This window comes from Aedes albopictus, chromosome 3 (genome assembly GCF_035046485.1).
Source record: "Aedes albopictus strain Foshan chromosome 3, AalbF5, whole genome shotgun sequence".
In the NCBI taxonomy this organism is placed as follows: Eukaryota; Metazoa; Arthropoda; class Insecta; order Diptera; family Culicidae; genus Aedes; species Aedes albopictus.
In genome coordinates, this window is record NC_085138.1 from 73,878,692 (window position 1) to 73,902,122 (window position 23,431).

Below are 23,431 nucleotides of genomic sequence, written 5' to 3' on the forward strand. Positions count from 1 at the left end.
ACCGATTTTTTCGCTCCCACATTCTAATGCTCAAAATACCTACCTAGTTCTATTGGCAATAATTGAAGTTTACGCAATTATTCCTAACAAGGATGAAACTGGAATTTTCTCACCCGGATGGCGTTTCCTTGCCAATGATCCTTCAGATAATGCATCAGCCTCTGTTGCCGAATTCCGATGCTGCGGTTCCAATGCTCCGGTTCACTACAAACAGACACATTAATGGACACAGTCGTGCCACCTCCATCGAGAAAAAATATATATACATACATACATATATAGGCACGTCACGATGCGCCGTCGGACGATCACCCGTTTGACTTTTTCGATCACGATCACTTTTCACCAGAAACTTTTCTTCCAACACTCAAGCTTTATTTCTATTGCTAAAATTAACAAAACAATGCTTGAAATACTACTAAAAAATTGGCGAAGGAATTCCCGAGAAAACATTTCAAAGGATTTGCTAATGAAATAAAAAGCCAAATAAACTCCTAATGGAATTGCCGAAGAAATTTCCCTATGAAAATTTCAAAGGATGCGTGGTGTTTAGTATCAAAGTCCAAACTAATTACCTAATAAATTCTTAAATAAATTTCCGAAAGGGATCCAAAGATATTACCGAAGAAATTTGCCAAATCCAATGTAATTAATGAGAGAAATAAATTGCTAAACAATTTCCAAATAAATTGCCGGGAATATTCCCTGAAGAACTACCGAAACAATGTTTGCCGAAAGCACAAATTCCTTGTATCATACTCGATTATCCAAAATGTACGAAGTTGAAATTTTGACTTTTTACTACAATGTTGGTTTTAAGTAAGTCAAAATTTCAGCTTCATATAGCTAAATCGGAATTTGGTGCGAGCATCAGACTCCCGAAGAAAAAAAAATCGAAGTTCGCTCGCACCAAATTCCGGGCTTCAACTGGATTGATAATATGTTCGTGAAGCTTTAGAACGGAACTAAGGATAATCGAGTCCAAATTTTGTATGTGAAAACGTATTCTCACGGACCTGATTGTTTTCAATCCATAAAACAAAGGGGTTGTTGCTCAAACTGAAAATACAAATTCCATTTATTATAAGCAATCAAGTTATTAAGTTTTCAAACCTCACATGGCGGGGAAAGTGTTTAATCAGTACAACGGTTCGGATTTTCAAAAACAAAATGTTCTTTAAAATATGTATAGCGCGTATGAATTTGCGGTCTGATTTTTCCTGCGACGCAATATATCATTATAGTAAGAAATTGAGGGTGGATCGGTATTTCCTTTTACAAAAAAAAACAAAACAACCTGGAAGCCACTTAAACTGGCACCCCCTAGGCACCCCCTAGGAAAAAATCCTAGATACGCCAATGATGTTTTGATCATATTTATCCGTTTTTCAGACATGCAAGTATGCTAAAAAGTTACATTTTACAACAGTTTTTGTTCTACGAAATTCATACACTCATTTTTTATCAAAAGTTTCAAACCATTATATGATTACCCACAATATTCTGAACAATATTGCCATACATCATTTTCTTGCCCGATCTACGGAAAAAATCACAAAAATCGAAAAGTAGAAGCTATTTTGAGTTTTTTGATACCTGGGGTTGACGCAACTGCTGGAAGGCAGAAAATTCAAACATAGTAGCTTTGCTTTTTCTTGATGATTGCAATGATTGATCATTGACTCAAGTGACAGGTTGGCACAAGTACACATTGCCTTAACAAAAGTGGCATATAATGTACCTCAGTAGAATATGAGAAATGGTTCAGATGGTAAGGCTTTGGACTGGCAAACCAAAGGTTCAATGCTTGAATATAATTTAATATAATTTTGAGCAAGTTTGCCGAAGACACTTAAAGCTCTAAAATTGACCGAAGCATAAAGCTCTAAAATTGACCGATGTAGATCTAATCTAATCTAATCTAATCTAACACATACGCAGCCAGTACAAGAAAGCATCCTGGAAAATAATTGGGTTAGATTACGCCCGATTATTTTTCTTGTCAATATTGATGCTTGCAGCATATCGAGGATATGACACAAGCGTCAAAGCGGCCAGGCCTACTGCGTAGTGTTTACCGCGAAGATGATTCTTTGAAATGATTCGATTTCCTTAAGCATTTGTTTAAAATCGGATCACTTCTCGAATCTACAGGGGAGAAAGGATGCGTGGACATACCGTACCAAACGCTCCGAGATTTGATCAATTATATGGTTGTATAAATAGAGGTATGTAATAATTAAATATTAAATAGAAGCATGAAACGTTCTCACCATATTAAGTTTGTTCATCCGTGGACCCATTGATTGAGAAATGATATTTCTGACGTCCATCTGGTGGCCTGATGTTGACAACCGAATTCATTTGTGACGTCTTCGTTTCTATGGCGACGTGTTGGCGTCGTAGTGCTCACCAAAGACAAGCGATGTTAACCCAGCACTGAATTACACTATTCTGGTAACAAAACGCGCAACCTTTGTTACAATAAAATCCATTGATATGCGATTTTTTCACATAAATCTAACTTTATTTTTCTCATAACCGGCGGCGGTAGGCCGCCACAGGGATTCACTTTTTACTCGGGTGGTGAAGTACCGCACAGATCGCGGGACGAATCGCGGAAGAAACTTTTCAATAAAACACTTCCTTGCTTGCAAAGAAAGACATCTGACAAAACGATGCACTTTCTTCCAGATTCTTAATCTGATTTCTTTTTGTGGAGTTCATATCCAGCATACTCCATAACCACACGCGATCAGTTTCGGTTGGCGCAGCGACAGTCGAATTTATAGTTAAAAAAACACGAAACGGGAACGTGAAAAAATTTGACAAGCGAAATTGAAACGCGTTCGTTCGCGGCAAAGCCTACTTCGGTTCATCTTAAAATTGACCGATCTAGAGGTATTTTTCTGAACTAGCTTGGGGCGGTTCAAGAAAAACCGGTTTTCTGGCGTTAACTTTTTCAGTTTAGATTTTTCATCAAAGTCGCCCAAGAAACACTTGTAGAGATGATGATTAACCTGGGCTTGTTAGGGGAATATCTGTAAATAAAAAGAAAATCGCGTTAAGTACTGTTCCTTTGAATTCGACTAAGAATTTGCATCCTTTGACAGATACGTATTTCGACCTCAACTGTAAGGGGGCATCCATAAAGTACGTCACGCTAAGAGGGGGGAGGGGGGTTCTGAAAAGTATGACAAGCAATGAGCCTCTGCACGAATTTGCCCTGTCCTGCTCACTCCCACAGAAAATTTGAAAACAGCGCGCACAGTAAAAGTCACATTTGACTTTTACTGTGCGAACTGTTTTCAAGTTTTCTGTGGGAGTGAGCAGTACGCCAGATTCATGCAGAGGCTCATGTGTTAAGTATAGGAAAAATCCGTACGAAGGGGGGAGGGGGGGTTGAAAATTCCAATTTTTAGCGTGACGTACTAAATGGATGCCCCCTAAGGTCGCCTTCAGTGTCTTGTACTTGACTCGACTGTCTTGACTTTTCAAGTAGTTTTCACTTGAGTTACAAAAATAACACCCCTCTAATTTTTTGATATGTTTTATAACAACATTTCTTCTTTTGAATGCGGGCAAAAGATATTTTTTTTGTTTGCCCCAACCCGTCATAACACCTTTTTAAAAAACTATGATTTTTAAGAAAAATGCCTATAACTTTTGAACCAAAAGAGATAACGATCATCTCAGCGCACGAAACGACGCGGCTTCAAATGCTCTACAAGTGTTTCTTGGGCGACTTTGATGAAAAATCGAAACTGAGAAAGTTAACGCCAGAAACCAGTTTTTCTTGAAACACCCTAAGCTTATTCAGAAAAATACCTCTAGATCGGTCAATTTTAAAGCTACATAAAAAGTGTCTTCGGCAAACTTGCTCAGAATTGATAGATCTACAACTTTCCCGAAGAATGTATACAATTATTCTTGCAAATAAAAAAGTTTGCTTACCGATTTCTTTGAAAATATGGACCACCCTAATTTTCATGCACATTTTAACCCTTATGTGGCCGACAGGGTACCCGGGTACCCAGCGCCCATTTAAAAAGCACGGTGTAGAAAAAAGCAAAAATTTTGTCGGACACATAACGGTTAAAGAGGGCCTTGTTATTAGGAACAACTTTGTAGAAGACCATATTTGCCCAAAAACTCATTTGAATGCGTTGAATGCATCTTTCCTCGTAAATCTGTTTCGTGGACCACTGTGCACTGGTGGCAGTGCGGAGCCGAACAGAAATAAAAAAGGACCTAGATTGAGTTTAAATAAGGGCGAAAGTAACATGAGAGAGTTCTCTTCATCGACTCTCTCTTCTTCAAATTAAAGTGACAAGATGCAAGTATGATTGCACTTTTTGGTCATAAATCGCTAGGTTGCGATGCAATCTAGCGTCTAAGTGTAAAAAAGTTCATCTGAATTTGCATCTTGTCACTTTAATTTGCAGAAGAGAGAGTCGATGAAGAGAACTCTCTCATGTTACTTTCGCCCTTATTTAAACTCAATCTAGAGGTATTCATTCTAATGTAATAGTTTATGTCATCAATGGTCATGAAAAAGCTCAGACTGAAAATTATAGAGCGTAATGACAACTTGTTTGCTTCGCCTTTCAATCGGCGTGTACTTTTGTGTGAGGAAAAATTTGCGCTAGTGTTCGTGTGTTGAAATGTCACTTATCTCTATGTTGAAATCACAGACAAACAGGCGTCTCACTCTACTCACTTCTCATCGGTTAGTTCAAATATTTTGTAGTTCGCAAATCGCTCGATTACGGCGCTCGCATCGTTTTTGCCTCTGTTTGACGTTTGCTCACTACTGCCACGTACGAAGTAGTTTGCGTAACACAGTCTGGTTAGCATAGGCGATTACGTTTTCGTGACGATGGTTTTTATCGCAATTTGTTCCAAGTGGTACGTCTGTTTGTCTGTGTTGAAATTATGGTCAAATTTTGGTCACGCCGATGACGACGCAGCCACCGGCCAAAAATGGCCCTCACGCCGCCGCCGAGCAAAACATAGTCGGCGCACAGGTCTAATCCGATGGAGAATTTTGTTGAAAGCGATGGGGGTCATTTTGCTATAGCGAACTCCACGTATTTGACATCCCTATTCCCACCAAATAGGATTGTTTGCAGCCAACATCAATGGGGCACGTTCGATGTAGTACTAGATTTGTAGCAATGAGCTGCATTTTTGTATGGTGAGAAGGTCAATTCTCCGTTTCTGCAATGAAATGATGCAAAAATCGTGGGTATTATGATTCCTTGCCTAATTTGATGATGTTTTAGCAAAACTTTGGATAACTATGTTGTTTATGTTGCAATAAATGGAGAAAACAACAACACTGTTGCCCAAAGTTTTGCTCAAACAGCATCAAATTAGGCAAGGAATAATAATACCAACGCTTTTTGCACCATTTCATTGCAGAAACGGAGAATTGACCTTCTCACCATACTAAAATTCAGCTCATTACTACAAATCTAGTACTTCACCGATCAGTCCTATTGGGTACCCCCATTGACAATGCATTTGAGTTCCCTAAACATTGGTACAAGATGCGGGAACCGAAACGTCATCGCACCCTGGTGGCGAACTCGATGTAACAATTCTGCATTTACATGTCTAAAGGGTCTAACTCGTTTTGTAAATAAACAATGTTTCTGTCGCTGTAGGGTCTATCTCGATCCACCCACGCATCTGGGTACCGTTATCAGAAAGATCTATCTTCGCTCTTTCTGTTAAGGGGTCGTCCATAAATGACGTAGCTTTTTTAGCGATTTTCAATACCCCCTCCCCCCTCGTAGCATTTCGTCACATATTAAGATACCCCCTCTATAAATGACGCAGCTTCTTAACCACCCCCTCTCCTTGAACAAATGTCATGTCAAAAAAATATATAACTTAAATTTTGCTCTGATTTCAATTTTAACTTGTACACACTCAATCCTGGATTGTCTGTTCAGCACTTTTTTGACGAAAATAGAACAGCAGAACTGTTTCGGTAGCTTCGGTAATCGATTTTAATGAGGCTCAGTACATCAACTGTCAAAACCGGGTACAAAAGGTAAACAATGCAGTTCTTTATTACACCAACGAACCTAACCTCAAAATGACTGACAATTCTCAGGTTATTTTGACAGATGTAACATGAGCATGAAAATGACGGCAGCAAGATCGATACAGTAGAATACATTATCTGTCTTTTTCGTGCATTAGTGTGGTCTGTCAAAATGACCTGTGAATTGTCAAACATTTTCATGGCTAGCTTAGTTGGTGTAATGAAGAGTAAAGCTGTATTCAGCTGTTCTATTTTCGTCAAAAAATTGCCGAACACGGTACAGGTCAGACTCGATTATCCGGGTGACTCCAAAATTATTTCACCCCGGATAATCGAATCACCCGGATAATCGAGCCTTGCTTCTTTTCTTTTATTTTTGATGTTCTTCAATCAAAAACGTTCGTTAAACATAGAAGCTAATATACATGACGTTGTAGTGCCTAAACTTAACGTCAGGTATTATTATAACCATGTTTTTTAAAAATGAAATTTTAGCTGAAAAATGTGAAAAAATAAAAACAATGTTCAAATAGGTTAAATCCAATTTTTAGGTGTTGTATTTGATGTTTATCACATTTTTTGACATATTATAATCTTTAAGCTTGTAAACAAAGCATAAACAAACTTTTCCCCGGATAATCGAGCCATTTTTTCCGGATAATCGAGCCCCGGATAATCGGGCCCCGGTTAATTGAACCCCCGGATAATCGAGTCCGACCTGTATTCCAAATTTAATGTGTGTATGTTTATAGAATATTATGAAAAAACAACAGTAGCAAAAAACATTTCCGATTGCCAGGATCAGATCGCCGACATCAAGACCATAGGTGCCACCATCAGTGGAGATTATCACCAAAGCTAATGACTCAATAAACCACCCATCGTTCTGCCCATCGTTGATGCCGAAGAACAGGAAATTGATGCTCCCAATATAGTTACATACCATAGCCTGAGATCTTCCGAAGATATTAGTTTGCTCACTAATAAATCTCTTCAAAATATCAAATTGGTTTCATTTGAATAAAATTCACCGCGACATTTGAAGGACCCTGCAAGTGTTTCTTTTGGGATTACCGTTTTTGAGAATTTCTCCCTTTTTAATTCCTCCAGAACTTCCTTCTGGGATTTCTCCAAGAATTGCCTTTGGGATTCCATATTTGAAAATTCCTCCTCATTGTTTTCCTTCAAGGGTTCCTTCAGAGATCCATCCAAAATTTCTTTCCGGAGTTCCGTCTTAGATTACCCCAAAAGTTCCTTCTGAGATTTCTCCAGTAGTTTGTTTTCAAATGTTTTTCTAAAAGTTGGTCCATCGTTAGCTTTTATCAAAAAGAAATTAGTATTGAACATGTTTTGGTTGAGTACACGCAATTGAAAAAAAAAAACTTAGAGAAAAAGTAGGACTAGATAAATCATTTAAAACGATAAAATTTCGGAAGGCAAACTGTTAGCATTTTTAAGAAGGTCGAAACTATTTGAACTTATTGTTTTTACTTTTTCAAGAGGCGAATGAATTTGAAATTTAAAGCCTCTATAATAAACACAAAAAAAATCTATCGTTTCCTTCAAGAGTTCTTTCAAGGTTTTCTTCTCCTCTCTTCCATCAGCAGTTTTTTCAGACATCTCTTCAGGGATTTTACCCGGAATTTCTTTTGGGATTCCAATAGAACTTCTTTCTGTGTTTCCCAAAAAAGTTCCTTTCGGGATTCCTCCAGGAATTTCTTCTTGATTTTCTTCAGGAATTCACTCAGATATTCATTCCGAGATCGCAGCAGGAAACCCCACCGGCATTCTTTAAAAGCCCTCTCTGGAATTGCCTCTGGGATTCCTCCAGCAGTTCTTTTTCAGATTTCTTCAGGAATTCCTTCCTGGATTCTTCTGGAATTCCTCGAGGACTTTCTTCTAGGATTTATCCAGGATTTTTCTCCCGGGACTCCTCCAGGAACTTTTTCCGGCATCTCTCCATTCTTATAGAATTCCGCGAGGAATGCCCTTACGGATTCTTTCCATTGTTCCTTCTGGAATCCCTCCAGGATTTTCTTTCTTAGATTTAACCAAGAGTTACATCCAGATAATCTTCCGGAATTCCCCAAAAGTTACTTTCAGGATTCCTTCAGAGATTCCTTCCGGGATCCTTTCAAAAACTTCTTCCGTGTTTTCTTCAGAAGTTGAACCAGGAGTTCCTTCTGAGAATCTAAAAATATCTCCTTCTGAGACTCTTCCAGGAGTTTATTCAAGATTTCTCCGAATTCTCCATCTAGAATTGCTCAAGGAACTCTTCACGGAGTTTCTTTTGAAATTTCTCTGATTTCCTTTTAAAATTCCTCCAGGAGTTCCTTCTGAAATTCTGAAGTCTTTTTTTTCTGGTATTCCTAGTAGGAATTTCTGTGGAAATGTTATCCTTCTCCTGTTGGGGAAACCTGTAAAGAACACCATGAGAAATTCCTTACAAAGCTGCTAGAGGAGCTCCTTAAGAAATTGTTGGAGGAATTCTTCGAGGAAGTCCAGTAGAAAAGAGCTCCTGGAATAATGCCATAATGCCAAACACTTAGAAAAATTTCCCTTTGCAACCTTAGCGGCGTGCAGTGCTCTATAGCAAGGAACAAACTATTGGTCGTGAGAAGCATTTGAGCGAAATTGATTTTTGTTTGCAAACACAATACATTATTCTTTACGCAGGATTTCAAAACCATTTTCTCAGGTACAGTCGTTGCATGCGATAGCTGCATGTCTTATGAAATGAGGCTGCATTCAACCTCTATTATTGGTTAAAGGGCGAACACGATGAAATTGCCACACAGAAAATATTGTATAACTTTTGATTGCGTTCGTCAAAATAGCTAATTTTTTGAGCATGAATAGTATATTATGTGTAGCTAATACCATAAAATTTTCCTTAAAATCGGTTGAGTATTGGCGCATATATTGTCGATATCATAAAATGAGATTTCAGAAAACTTGTACACCCATTTCAAAAAATCACTTAGGCTATAACTTTTTTGTTACCTCATCAAAACGTTTTAAAATTTCGCTCGATATATTTAACATAGTATCAATGAAGTGGTAAAAATTTGATCGAAATCGGTTCAGTACTTTTTCTAGTAAATATCCAAAGTTCAAATCGCTTCAAGGTAAATTTTAGGTATTTTTGGACCATTTTTAGTTCCGCGTGCACTATTTTGATTGTAGAACTGGTAACACTGTCCCGATTTTTATAAAACTTTGACAGTGTAAAATTGTTGTGTTAAACTATCTACAGTGAAAATTTCAGCCATTTTTGTTGAGTACTTTCAAAGTAAGAGCAGTTTGAATTTCACTATACCAAAAACAACATCTGCTTATTGTGACATAGTGCGACATATATGGCTAAACTTTTTAACGGTATGATCAAATTGAATGATATTTTGACAAATTACTTCTACATACTTTACGTACAAAAAATTTTCATTGAAATCGGTTCAGTATTTTTGGCGCCAGCGTTGAAACGGCAAAAAAGTAATATTTTCCAAAATGTTTGTTTGCACAAGATTCTCAAGTGGCAATTTCCTTGTTTCAACGTTATCTCCGCCAATACTCAACCGATTTTAAGGAAAATTTTATGGGATTAGCTACACATAATATACTATTCATGGTAAAAAAATTAGCTATTTTGGCGAACGCAATCAAAAGCTATACAATATTTTCTGTGTGGCAATTTCATCGTGTTCGCCCTTTATTTACATTGATGTGAATGAAAAAAAGAAAATAATTCATGCAATATATATATATTTTTTTTATTTTGGTACTGGATAATGATACTTAATGCAAGTAAAAATTTTATTAATTACGAAATACTTTTTTTGCAATTTCTCATCGTAATAGGCTGTTTTACCTCACGCAAATCTGACAGGAAAAGGCCTACTTTCCCACACCAAATTAACAGTGCTGTAATGGTTCATTACAGCACTGATTTGCGTTGCGTAATGAACCATTACAGCACTATTTTCAGTTCTGGTCAACTTTTTGATGCTTTCTGGACGCAGTTTGAAAAATTATGACAACTGCACAGTTTAACCCATTATGATCAGATTTTCATAAGCATTGGCTATGAACATCAGTGTGCAGTTTGATGAAGAAGTTTTGTTGAAAACTATCCTTAAGGGTAATTTATGAAATTGCAAAAAACGTTGTACGCAACTCGGTGCAGAACTCGATTTTTCCAGCACTCGTCGTAATTATCCAACTCGGCAAGCCTCGTTGGATAAATGTACGACTCGTGCTGTAAAAATCGTCATTCTGCACCTTGTGGCGTAAACTACTATTTCAATAGGATTAGTAGAAAGCTACGTAGCATATCATAAATCCCTAGCCCCCTATCGTCACACTTCGTCACAAAATCACAAACACCCCCCTCCCCCCTAAAAAGCTACGTCATTTATGGACGCCCCCTAAGGATTCTGTCACATTCGCCCGAAAACCATTCGCCCGAATGACAAACGCCCGAATGACAAACGCTCGAATTCCAATCGCCCGAATAGACCATCCCAAGTAACACAGAAAACATCTTTCAAAATTATATTTTTGAAAGATGTATTAAAACTGTGATATAACTGAACTAGAAAACATATTGTGTAATAATTATGCTTTAATAAAGTTAGCCGATGACAACCACCCAAGAAATATTATAAACTGTGTCTTGTGTGGCATGTGTAAATTTAACAAATATATAACATTACTAGAGCATCATGCAAATGAATATTGAGAGCAACAATGTTTACATTCTATAAGAATGTAAACACATCACGAATTTCATTATCAAATCTAAATATTTTGCATTTATACAAGATTAAAACCAATTGAATCGATAAAAGTTTCAAATCACAAATTAAATTGAATCACTTTTAATTTAGCACAATATACATTAACACACTTTGCAGAATATTCCCAAATGAAGTGGATAAATTCTACTCAGATTGCGAAGCTGTAAAGATGAAGATGTCGAGATGAAATTCTGCTTGATGTTACCTTTGTGCAGGTTGCAGAAGTCGGTGGCCAGAGAAAAGATCAGTCCAGTAAACTTGGTAATGGTTGGTGCAACTCGTAAGATTGAAAATTTAAATAGAAAGAGTTGATCTAAAGCCAATTCTTCCAGAATTTCTTGTGCGGCCGAATAATTTCTGCTCACAAACTATCCTGGACGTCATCAAGCTCTCATTGGAATTCCTCCTCTCGACACATACCGACACATGCATTGTCCCGAACCGAACAGCGAAGAATCTGATATTTTGCCAAATTAATGCAATGTCTAAAAACAACTGTCTAGTTAGTAAAAAAAACTCAAACGAGACTGCGAATCCAGTGCGGAGAAAAAATTTCGATTATGTTTGGCATTGTTTACCTTTAAAATTTGACAGATTCAACTCTGCTATAACTAAATTGTTGGTTAGCTATTTCAACGTTTTAATTATATTATAAAAAACATAAATACAACCTAAGTCGAATGTTTGTTGACAGCCAGTTATCTGAATGTTTTATAAGTGTACGAACCAGTTCTACCAAAAAATATCGTCGTGTGGATTGCTGCCTTCTGACGTTTCGTTTTGTTTAAAAAAATATCCAGTTTACAGTACCTGGCAAAACTATACATACACAAATAAAAATAAGCAGGGAATTATTATTTTTGTTTCTCTCGATTTATGATTGACTCTGCGGAAAACTAGTTTGTCATTCAAGAACATTCCAATCTCATGTGTGTCACGAAGATTCATACATTTCAAGCTGAAAATAATTGGTATTTTGATACTTGGATAATTGTTCACATTTTTTGAACGTTACTGTTAGCTTCATATAGAAAACCGGCCATATTGTTTCATCGTGTGAACTCAGTAAGCAGGCAAAACAGAACAATTTGATTGACTTTTGCTCTGATTTACGAGGAAACGCAGCGGCGCTTAAAATAAGGCCGAGCAAAATCATATGTTTCACCATAAATTTTGAAGCGCATGTAAATCAGTGCTACCACTAGTGAGAATAGTCCATTTCCTAATTGGTTACCCAAATTCTTAACTCTGTTGTTTATCCATTTTCGTACAATAACCAAGTTCCATATTTATGTGGCTAGAAATGCCAAATGTATTTATAATGTAAACTTTTGTTTGTTTTTGTTTTGTCATATATTTTTTTTACTATGGTAGTTAGGGTATCCCATTTGTGAAATATAAATGCTATCTATCAGTTATATAACTTCCAAATAACTTAGTTCGAACATGTGCAAATGATATGTTGAGCAAATGTTTTTTGCAAGTTATATAGCTTACAAAATGTTTGTATAATACAAATAAATGTGATTGTTTTGTAAATGTTATTTGCAAGTTATATTACTAATAAACACCTTGATATATTTATTTGAGTTGGATGACGTGTTCCTTGATCAAAATTTTGAGTACTATAAGTGTTTTGCGATACATCTTATATTACATACAAGATGTTTTATAAGCCGCCATTTTTTGCGCTGTTTTGATTATATAAGTAATGAAAATGAAGTAAATAATTCAAGAAAAATACACCTCGCTTTGTATTAATAGTGAAGTTTAAACTATTATATAACATCTTGTGTTACTTGGGATTCGCCCGAAAAGACCATTCGCCCGAAAAGACCATTCGCCCGAATGACCATTCACCCGAAAAGACCATTCGCCCGAAAGACCATTCGCCCGAAAGTCATCCGCCGATTTCATGCAATTTCTTTGACAAGTTTTTTTTTCTGGTTTGCCATGATGAAAGTTTAAGGACAGATGCATGTTGTACTTAGTATACGACCAATCGCAAGTGCCAATAATAATCATATTAGCTTAGTTTGAAAGAACAGCCAATGTTTTGAAGAAGGCCTAATTGCATGTGAAAATATTTCATAATAGGTCATAAATTGTTAAAGCATTGTTGATCGAAAGGATAAAAACAAAGCTTCAGAACAGATTAGTCAACACTTTTAAGTTAAAAGTGTTCACTACTGATCTACTCGGAGTAACTACGTTTCGTTAAAATTAATTATAATTGATGAAAATTCAAACGTTTGAGAAAAAAAACATCAAAATCACGAGAATTCAGCATTCGCATTTGAACAAGTTGTTCTTTTGAAACCATATTTGAAATCTAGAAGTTGTAAAAATGTAAAACGTCATGGTTCCCCATAACAAAACAACTTGAAAGAACAGCCTATGATTGAAAGAAGGGCAAATTTTTGGCTAAAATGACATCAAATTGAATTTAATTTCCTTGAAGGTGAAACTAGAAAGAAAAGCCTATTAATAAAAGAAGGGTCAATTCCAATAAATGTTTCTACAGCTATATTGCCAAAAATATTTGTAACAATATAAGTCTTAAATCAGACTATGTTCAAAGAAAGCAAAAACCTCTGACGAAATGGTTTCAGTTACTTTTAGTCGATAATGGCGTCCAGCCATACGCGTGAACGACGCCTAAATTGATTTCAGAAAAGTGTTGTCAAGATTATTATGGTTTTCGGGCAAATGGTCTTTCGGGCGAATGGTCTTTTCGGGCGAATGGTATTTCGGGCGAATGGTCTTTTCGGGCGAATGGTCTATTCGGGCGAATGACTTTCGGGCGTTTGTTACATTCGGGCGTTTGTCATTCGGGCATTTGGAATTCGGGCGAATGGTTTTCGGGCGAATGTGACAGAACCCCCCTAAGGGTGTCGACATGCGTGGGTGGATCGAGATAGGCCCTACAGCGACAGAAGCATTGTTTGTTTACAAAACGAGTTAGACCCTTTAGGCATGTAAATGCAGAATTTTTAACTGTGTACAATATAATCACATAGATTAACGATGATAAATCGTCCTAAAAATCAATGTCAATCCTGTTGATCCATATTTTATAACCAGATAGCGTAACATGTACATATATTCACTATCCTTTTATTTGCAGCACCATGAACCGCTTTCCTTATCCCTCAGCAGTTAGAAGCAAGCTTTATCAGCAGTTTCAGGTTGTTACCTTTTGCTGTTTCGTCACATTCATTCAGCTTGTTTGCCAACACAATCCCCTCACAAGAAAGACAGAAGGTAGGCAATGTTTCTTCCAGATGTATGATACATGCTTAGTTCCACAAACACTCTCCGCTCTCTGTGTCCTCTTATTATATGGAAACAAGACAAGTTCCCTTCTTGATGCACCGTGCTGGCAAAATAGTAGGTAGGTTCGATGCGAAAACTGCGAAGAAACCGGCCTTTGGTTTCTCTCTCACTGGCCGTGTTCACTTACGTCGAGAGAATCGAGAGCTGCGTTCAAGCAATGCCGGTGCCGATGTTTTAATTTTTATGACTTTTGGCACCGTGAAACAGTACGCGGCTCAATGGTCTAGGGGTATGATTCTCGCTTTGGGTGCGAGAGGTCCCGGGTTCAAATCCCGGTTGAGCCCGGATTCTTTTTGCTTTCGGAAGTAATTGAATCGACTGTCATTCAACTTTTCGGAGTAATAATCAAGTCATATTTTAAAGTAATTGGAACAAGAACAGTATAACAGTAAGGCTATGAAAGATCACTAAATAGTCTCAACATATTCATTTAATTGCAATGGTGATTGTAAACATTTCAATTCCTGGTTACATTGCAAACCTCAGCATAAATTGAAAGAAAAACTCAGAAGCTCGAAACAAGCGAAAAGCCACAAAAAGGCATACATAATGTTTTGCTGGTTATTTTTCACACTTCCCAAACGGCTGCGTCTACCAAAAAACCGCTCCGCTCCGCACAGGAGGAACCGATAGAGTCAAGCTGTGCACGTGTCTTCTCCTAGCTTCCGGACAAATAACTCGCTTATAGGCGTCGTACAGAGGAGGTAAAGAGGGAGTAGGAGCACAAAATGCCCTGTATGGGTAGGTAACAAATTGGTTTTATTTATTCATGGATCGTTGACGCTCGGCAGTGTGCAGTGTTCCGCAGATTGGAAGGCAATGCGATAATATCCCCTTTCGCTTACAGCAACTATGGTTGAATATATATGGGTAAGATTAATCACTCACACAAATACGTCTGGGCTGATGAGCGGGTAATTGAATCTGAGTTTTGTACTGCCGACGTCTTCATGATAGATATATGTGTTAGGGAGTTGTGCTTTAGTGTGTCTCTTGTAAAGCCGATTGGTACATGGGGATGTAGCTCAGATGGTAGAGCGCTCGCTTAGCATGTGAGAGGTACGGGGATCGATGCCCCGCATCTCCAATTAAGTTTTTGTTTGACAGCACTAGCACGCATTCGCGCACAACGTTAGTAGGGTATCGCTCCACTTGGGCGGCGGCTTCTATATTCGTCTGTTTTCCACTATAAAACTCAGTCAATTTTGAACCAATTAAATTGAAATGTAGTACACGGGTAGATACTATACCTATCTCACCACATTCCAAAAGTTGTGTCAATTGGTTCAAATTTGACTGAGTTATAGTCGAAAACAGGCGAATATAGAAGCCACCGCCCAAGTGGCGCGACTCCCTGGATAAATTAGTGAGCTTGTTCCTTAATAACCTTTTCTACTTATGTTACATTAAGGTATACTTTTTCACGGCGGATATGTACCGTGTAAAATAACCTGAGGGAAATTATTTGAAAGTATTGAAAATGTTCTCACTTTCAGATATCGTAGGATTGTTTCAGAGTGTTCAAGTGGAAAAAGAAGGAGGTGATGTAGCCAGGGTGGCTCTCGCGAAAATAGGCCTTAAGATCTACGAACGAAGAAATTTGACCTAGCGACAGGTCAAGGCGATGGTGGGCAATCACACAGGATGGCGATTGGCGATCCTTCAATTCGGCTCTCTGCACCACCATTGGTACTCACTGCTCAGAATTGGAAGTACGTAGTAGTACTCTACAATACTATCTTCAGTTGGCCTGTAGGATGACGCATCGCATCAGTAATGTACAAACAAGTAGAGTTCTTGAACGACCTAGAATAACTTCGGAAACTAGTTCTCAACAAAAACATGATTCATGGACCTCTTAGATGTTACACCGCATGAGTAATGTAACAGCACTCCATCGATTACGCTTGTAGATCTAAAAGTCCTCGCGGAAATTCTTGGAGGACCTACAACGTCTTTGGAAATTACTTCTCCACACTACCATGCTCCATGGATCTGTCGGATGTTGCACTATTAATGTAGTAGCGAATAGCCACTTTGATAACGCATGTAGATTACAAGGTCTTCACTTGCGGAGGACCTAGAACCTCTATAAAACATAGATCTCTTCAGAACTAGTCTTCGTTACACCAACAAAGCTGTAGCCATGAAAATGTTTGACACTTCTCAAGTCATTTTAACAGACCACAGACATGTACGAAAAAGACGAATCATATATTCTACTTTATCGATCTTGTTGCCGTCCTTTTCATGTACATGTTACATCTGTCAAAATGACCTTAGATTTTTCAGTCATTTTGAGGTTGGGTTCGTTGGTGTAATAAAGAATGCTCCAAGGACTTGTAGTGCAGTAATATAACAGTAATATAACAACACTCCGTTGATATCGCTTGCAAATCATGAGACGCTTACTCACGAAAGTCCTTGGAAAACCTAGAACGTCTTTAGAAATTAGTTCTCTAACAAATCCATATTTGTAAATCTTCGGTCCTTTACTCGCGGAAGTTTTTGGTTACCCAAGAACATCCGTTGGGAATATGTTCTTGACAGAATCGTACTGCTAGAATCACTTTTAGGAAACCCCCATTGAACCCCCCTTAGCACCCCTGCATTACCTCCAGTCAACCAACCCCCCCCCCCCCCCCCCAACCCTGGTCACACTTCTCACATCCCTTCGGAACCTTTCATACCTCTTACATCATTTCCGGCACATCAATTACATCTGTTTCAAATGGCCTCAAGAAACAGCCAAACATGTTGGAGGTTAGGTTTCGGAGAATTCGGAGAACGAACCTAACCTCAAAACGACTGACAATTCACAGGCCATTTTGACAGATGTAACATGCGCATGAAAAGGACGGTAACAAGATCGATAAAGTAGAATATATGATCCGTCTTTTGCATGTGTGAAGACAAGACTGTCAAAATTCTTCATTACACCAACAAAGTTAGCCATGAAAATGTTTGACATTTCTCAGGTTATTTTGACAGATAAATAAAGAATTCTTTATTACACCAACGAACCTAACCTCAAAATGACTGACAATTCTCAGGTCAATTTGACAGACGTAACATGAGCATGAACAGGACGGCAACAAGATCGATAAAGCAGAATATATTATCTGTCCTTTTCGTGCATTAGTGTGGTCTGTCAAAATGACCTGTGAATTGTCAAACTTTTTCATGGCTAGCTTTGTTGGTGTAATAAAGAATGAGAAGTGTCGAACATGTTCATGGCTAATGCCGTTTTTCTTTTTGATCCAGTTCCAACCTGGGTTAAAAGTGGATGAGATCACAGTTTCAACCCCAACCTGACTTCGGTTTCGCTTAGTTCGTTTGACGTTGTTTGTTTACTCATTTTCCGCCAATCCAGTTCCAACCCAGGTTAAAAATGAAAAACGACATAACTTTGTCGGTGTAATGAAGAATTTAGCATTAGCATTAGCATAAGCATTAAGCAAGTCGCACAAATTCGTAGGTGGTACAGCCCTGGATCGCTGTTATGAGGGTTGCATCTCTCCTGTCCTCTTAGACAAGATTGACGCAATCCTCCAACGGTCGAGTGCTGTCCTGGCCACGTCCTTGCGACAGCTGAGGGAAGGGAAAGGAAGATTAGTTGGACACCTATGAAAGTATATAGAGAACTCTACATTCTTTCAGGCCTAGGTGTCACGGGAACGGCGGGTGGTGTTCGCCGCTGCAAAAGCCGCGCTCAAGACCGAAATGAGAGCAAGCAAAAAGGCCTGCTTTGAGGGTCTCTGTCAGAGTGCCAATACGAACCCGTGGGGTGACGCCTACAGGATCGTTATGGCCAAGACGAGAGGTGTGATGGCTCCTACAGAGCAATCTCCAGAGATGTTGGAGGGGATCATTGGAGGACTTTTTCCGCGTCAAGATCCTAGTCCTTGGCCTCCTTTCGTAGGACAGCCGGGGACTGGGGCTGGCGATGAGGAGAGGGTCACCGATGTGGAACTTGCGGGGGTAGCTAAGTCCCTTAGCGTAGGTAAGGCCCCAGGTCCGGACGGAGTTCCGAACCTGGCCTTAAAAGTAGCTATTGCAGAGGCTCCCGAGATGTTCAGGTCTGCTATGCAGAAATGCCTGGACGAGGGAGTTTTCCCAGAAGCTTGGAAGAGGCAGAGCCTGGTACTATTGCCAAAGGCGGGGAAACCACCCGGAGACCCGTCGGCATATAGACCAATATGCTTGATTGACACGGCGGGGAAGGTGCTCGAAAAGATCATCCTCAATAGAATGTTGCGGTTCACTGAGGGAGTAAATGGTCTTTCGAGCAACCAGTATGGCTTCCGGAAGGGGAGGTCCACCGTAGACGCTATCTTTTCGTTTACAAAAACCGCCGAGAAAGCACTTGAGCCTAAGAGGAGGGGAATTCGCTTCTGCGGGGTAGTGACTCTGGATGTAAGGAATGCATTTAATAGCGCCAGTTGGGCTGCTATTGCCGATGCACTCTTGCGTCTGGGGATACCGGAGTACTTGTACAAGATTCTCGGAAGCTACTTTCAGAATCGCGTACTAGTTTACGACACGGAGGTGGGTCGGAAGTGCTTTCATATATCCTCAGGAGTCCCGCAAGGTTCCATCCTGGGTCCGGTGTTATGGAATGTCATGTTCGACGAGGTGTTGAGGTTAGAGTACCCAGTGGGAGTGGTGATTGTCGGATTTGCCGACGATATTACGCTCGAAGTCTACGGTGAAACGATCGAGGAGGTAAAGTTGACTGCCAACCACTCGATCAAGGTTGTGGAGGCGTGGATGCGGTCCAGGAAACTGGAGCTGGCTCACCACAAGACAGAGGTGACGGTTGTTAACAACCTGAAGTCGGAGCAGCAGACGGAGATCAGTGTAGGAGAGTGTACTATCCTGTCAAAGCGCTCCGTCAAACACTTGGGCGTGATGATCGACGATAAGCTTACCTTCGGTAGCCACGTCGATTATGCCTGTAAAAGAGCCTCCACAGCTATTGCGGCACTGTCCCGGATGATGTCCAACAGCTCTGCGGTGTACGCCAGTAAGCGCAAGCTTCTGGCAAGTGTTGCTACGTCCATACTTATGTATGGCGGCCCGGCGTGGGGCACCGCGTTAAGTACTGAATGCTACCGACGGAAGCTGGAAAGTACTTACAGGCTTATGTGCCTGCGGGTTGCGAGCGCGTACCGTACCGTGTCACACGACGCTCTCTGCGTCATTACTGGTATGGTGCCTATCAGCATTCTTATCAGTGAGGACATGGAGTGCTTCGAAATGCGCGGCACAAGAGGCATACGCAGGACTGCCAGGATGGCCTCTATGGTCAAATGGCAGCGCGCGTGGAACAGTTCCACCAAAGGAAGGTGGACCCATAGGTTGATACCGAGGGTAGATAGTTGGATTAATAGGCGCCATGGGGAAGTTACATTCCACCTGACACAGGTCCTTACAGGTCATGGTTGCTTACGACAGTATCTACACCGTTTCGGGCATGCGGATTCTCCCGAATGCCCAGTGTGCAATGGTTTAGAGGAAACGGCGGAACACGTTTTGTTCGTGTGCCCGCGTTTTCGCACAATGCGTGACCGCATGCTTGCCACATGCGGGGAGGACACAACTCCGGACAATTTGGTCCAGAGGATGTGTAGGGATGAGTTTGGCTGGAACGCCGTTTCAATGGCTATTACCCATATCGTCTGGGAGCTACAGAGGAGGTGGCGCGTGGACTCGGAGAATGGCTAGTCCAGATGCAGTACAAGAGGTGGTCCAGGGGTTCGAAGTCGGCTTCGTAGGTCATACCGGTGCCCTGCGGTCGAGATCGACCCTTACAGCGATTAAGTGGCCGCGGAGAGGAAGTCCCGGTAGCGGTGCTGTCGTGGCGTCGGTCTACTGGGTTGGATCCGAGCCCGTGGTTGGAAAGGGGTCCCCGGCAAGGGTCGGGGTAGGTGAGACCCTGCTGTCTGCAACCTACGGATGCATCTGATAGTGATGCCTGAAGGGTAGTGATACCCTTCCTTTGCGGGCAGGTCAGATCGGGTTGCATGTGGGCATCAGTTCTTGATGTCCGCTCAGCAGTAGGGCGTGGGCGGGGTTGACCCTGCCCGCCTTCCGAGGACAAAGGCAGTGGTGAGGACCACTCGGGAAACTGGCTAAGCGCCAGCATGTTACCGTGATGGACTCTCCGAAGCGAGTCATCGATGTTCGTTGCTGCAGGCTACGCAGCTAACCTTGAGGGTGCAATATGCACTATCCCCTCTCTGAAGAAATACCTTCTTGGTGGTTCCGGAGAGACGTAGGGTTTGGCGACCACAGGAATGTGTTTAGTGGGCCGAGGAGAGAGTAGTCCTGGCTTCTACTATTGTAGTAGAAGACGGCCTCAGCCCCACACTACCCTAACCTTCCTGTTAGGGTGTCTGTTTGCAGATTATCCCCCTATGGTTTAGAAGGAAAAAAAAGTGTCACAGGAATTTGGGTGTTAGTGGAAGGTAAAGTTCAAAGGAAACGTTTGGTCAACGTTCAGGTGCACAAACTATTTTTGGTTGATGCGTAGTTCCTTTCCCAATTTGATCCTTGTTGGGTGTTCAATTACAAATCTGAAGTAGAAAATGAAAATTATAGATTTACCCGAAACCTTCTATATGAAATGGTAGATTTACCTGAATCCTCTTGAAATAAAACGTTTATAAATAGTAAACAATAAAACAGAACGCAAAAATAGAGCAAATTATATCAAATATTGATCCTGCCAAGATTGAAGATTTTTCTCTCTGGAAACAGACAGATAGAAATTTATGTTTGAAATGTATCCTTGTTGACGGTTACACTCATAAATCGAAGCATCCGCGGAACCACGTGCATCATTCTTCAATCAACCATTACTAACCCTACCCTCCATCTTTCAATGCACGGGGTCATATATTTGACAAGGAATGACCAAAGACAAAGTATCCTTTTGGTCACTAATGAACTTGATCCGAAACCTGACGGTTTTTTTTTAATGAATTCTCTCCACACAGTTTCACACGATGGACCCATCCATTGACGAACAGCACCAACCCGATCCGAGAATTCCGACACCAGATCGGAACCGCCTCCATTCAGAATTGGAAGATTCTGATTGAAAACGGTCCCGCTCCGATTTCGAAGTTCCCCGGGTCGGGTGAATGCCGTTCGTCGATGGACAAATCAGGGCAAGTCCATACCGTCTGCACGCAAAGAACTAGGGTGCCTGTACCAGTTATCGCACTACCTAAGAAGAACTATTTCTACAAAAATAAGAAGAAGATCGTCAAATGTCATCGATATGTCAAATGATTGAAAAGTTTTCATACTTTATAGGAAAAATAATCAAACGGGTCCAAAACTACCTTTAGTAGGGTGGGGCGGGGCAAGATGGGTCACCTTCAATTTTTAACGTATTTTTGGAGCATTCAAAAGTTATTTATTTTTTATTACAAGACTATTTCATAATTGACTTCAATTAGGCGGAATGAACGCTCAAAATTATAACATAAAATTATGATAATTTTTTAGTGAAAACATCGATTTTCAAGTCGCCTTAGGATCACTCAAATCGTAAAGTGTTTTATATTCCAAATAAATTTATAAAATGTTTACTAGTAGCTTTTGTTTACTCAGTATGGATATGGAGCATATATGAATGCCGAACAAATCTTATATTTTGACGTTTTTCGTTGAGAAAATGTGAATTACTTAAAAGGTGACCCATCTTGCCCCGCACTTTTTTCACGGCGCAAAATTGATCACTTTTTAAAACTGCTTGTTTAACATCATATTTTGTATATAATGAACTTTTTTATCGACTTTTAGGATAGCTAATTAGTGTATTAAAGAGTAGCGGACGAATACAAACCAATACGATTTGTATTTAAAAAGTTATGGTGATCCATCCTTAGGTGACCCATCTTGCCCCGCCCCACCCTATTTATTACGGCGTGTGCCAATGATAGGAACCCTGTACCAGTTATGGACACATTTGTTAATTTGGGTTCCACTTCGCACTATTTACATACATTCCTTATGGGATTAGCCATAACTGGTACACTATGGCGAAATAGGGTGCAAGGAAGCTGAAAAATTAAGGAAAATGATTTATTTCTATCCTTATTTAAGCAAATTGTGATGTTTGAATGATTACAATCATCTTTTGTGAACGTGATCTGTTGTTTACAATTTTTTTCTTGTTGATTTGCATCATTAAAGGTTTAAAATCGACTATGGTGAATTTGAGGTACTGTAGCCATAACTGATATACTGAGCCTATACAAAAAAGATAATAAGCCACGCTAGAACGAACTATGGTCCAAAGGAGCTCCCCCGAACTGCTGTTACCAATTCCAACCCACGCACCCACCGCAAATGAATGAAAAACAGCAAAACTATAACACAAAGTATTTAAGACTTTAACTGGAATTCGCTCACCCGGGAAATGTATCAATGGAATCGTCTGATTACTGCCTTCTGCCTTTCTCAATGTCGGTCATCCAATGCGACTCCGTGTCGAAGCGGTCGGCGCTGCTGCTTGCTCCATCGATGCTTTCCCTCATCTTCACCAACTCACACTCATGCAGCACTGCCATCTCCCCACATCTTGATGAAGAACAATTCTTTTGGTAACACATTTTCAAATAATTACGCTAGTCACAAATCATATTCGACAATAACTCCGTGAATCACTCGCGTTCTGCTTCGGGATGGCGTAGCACCAGCCAAGCTGTTTCTTCCAAATCACACAAAACGGCAACGCGAAAAAAATGTCTTGTCGGTGTAATGAAGAATTTGGGCAGATAATCCGAAAATTCACTCGTTTGCCACACCTTCAGAATAAAAAGATAATCCGGGCTCAACCGGGATTTGAACCCGGGACCTCTCGCACCCAAAGCGAGAATCATACCCCGAGACCATTGAGCCACTTGTCCAATGAGGTCTCAAAACATCTTCACGGTCATAATAATGCAAAATATTAAGTAAGACGACGACTTCATAGGCATTCTTCACACAAAAAAGATTTATTGGAGATGCGGGGCATCGATCCCCGTACCTCTCACATGCTAAGCGAGCGCTCTACCATCTGAGCTACATCCCCTCGTGATACTGCACGGTGGTTGATGCCAATCATAAACCCACTGCTCGAACATACTCATGTAAATTGACTCAACTAACATTTGTAGTAGCACCATTCAGCACCGTGTAATTAATGAGGTTAAATTTTTAATAGGAAGTGTCTCACCTCTTTCCA

At 40.0% G+C, this 23,431-nt stretch overlaps 2 non-coding genes across 2 annotated transcripts; one reads left to right on the forward strand and one right to left on the reverse strand.

The window, feature by feature from the left end:
- The first annotated feature begins 14,399 nt into the window (after positions 1 to 14,399).
- Trnap-ugg (transfer RNA proline (anticodon UGG)) lies at positions 14,400 to 14,471 on the forward strand. The gene has a single exon. It is a non-coding gene; the product is annotated as a tRNA-Pro (tRNA).
- Positions 14,472 to 23,031: 8,560 nt separating this feature from the next.
- On the reverse strand, positions 23,032 to 23,103 carry Trnap-ugg (transfer RNA proline (anticodon UGG)). The gene has a single exon. It is a non-coding gene; the product is annotated as a tRNA-Pro (tRNA).
- Between the last annotated feature and the right edge of the window lie 328 nt (positions 23,104 to 23,431).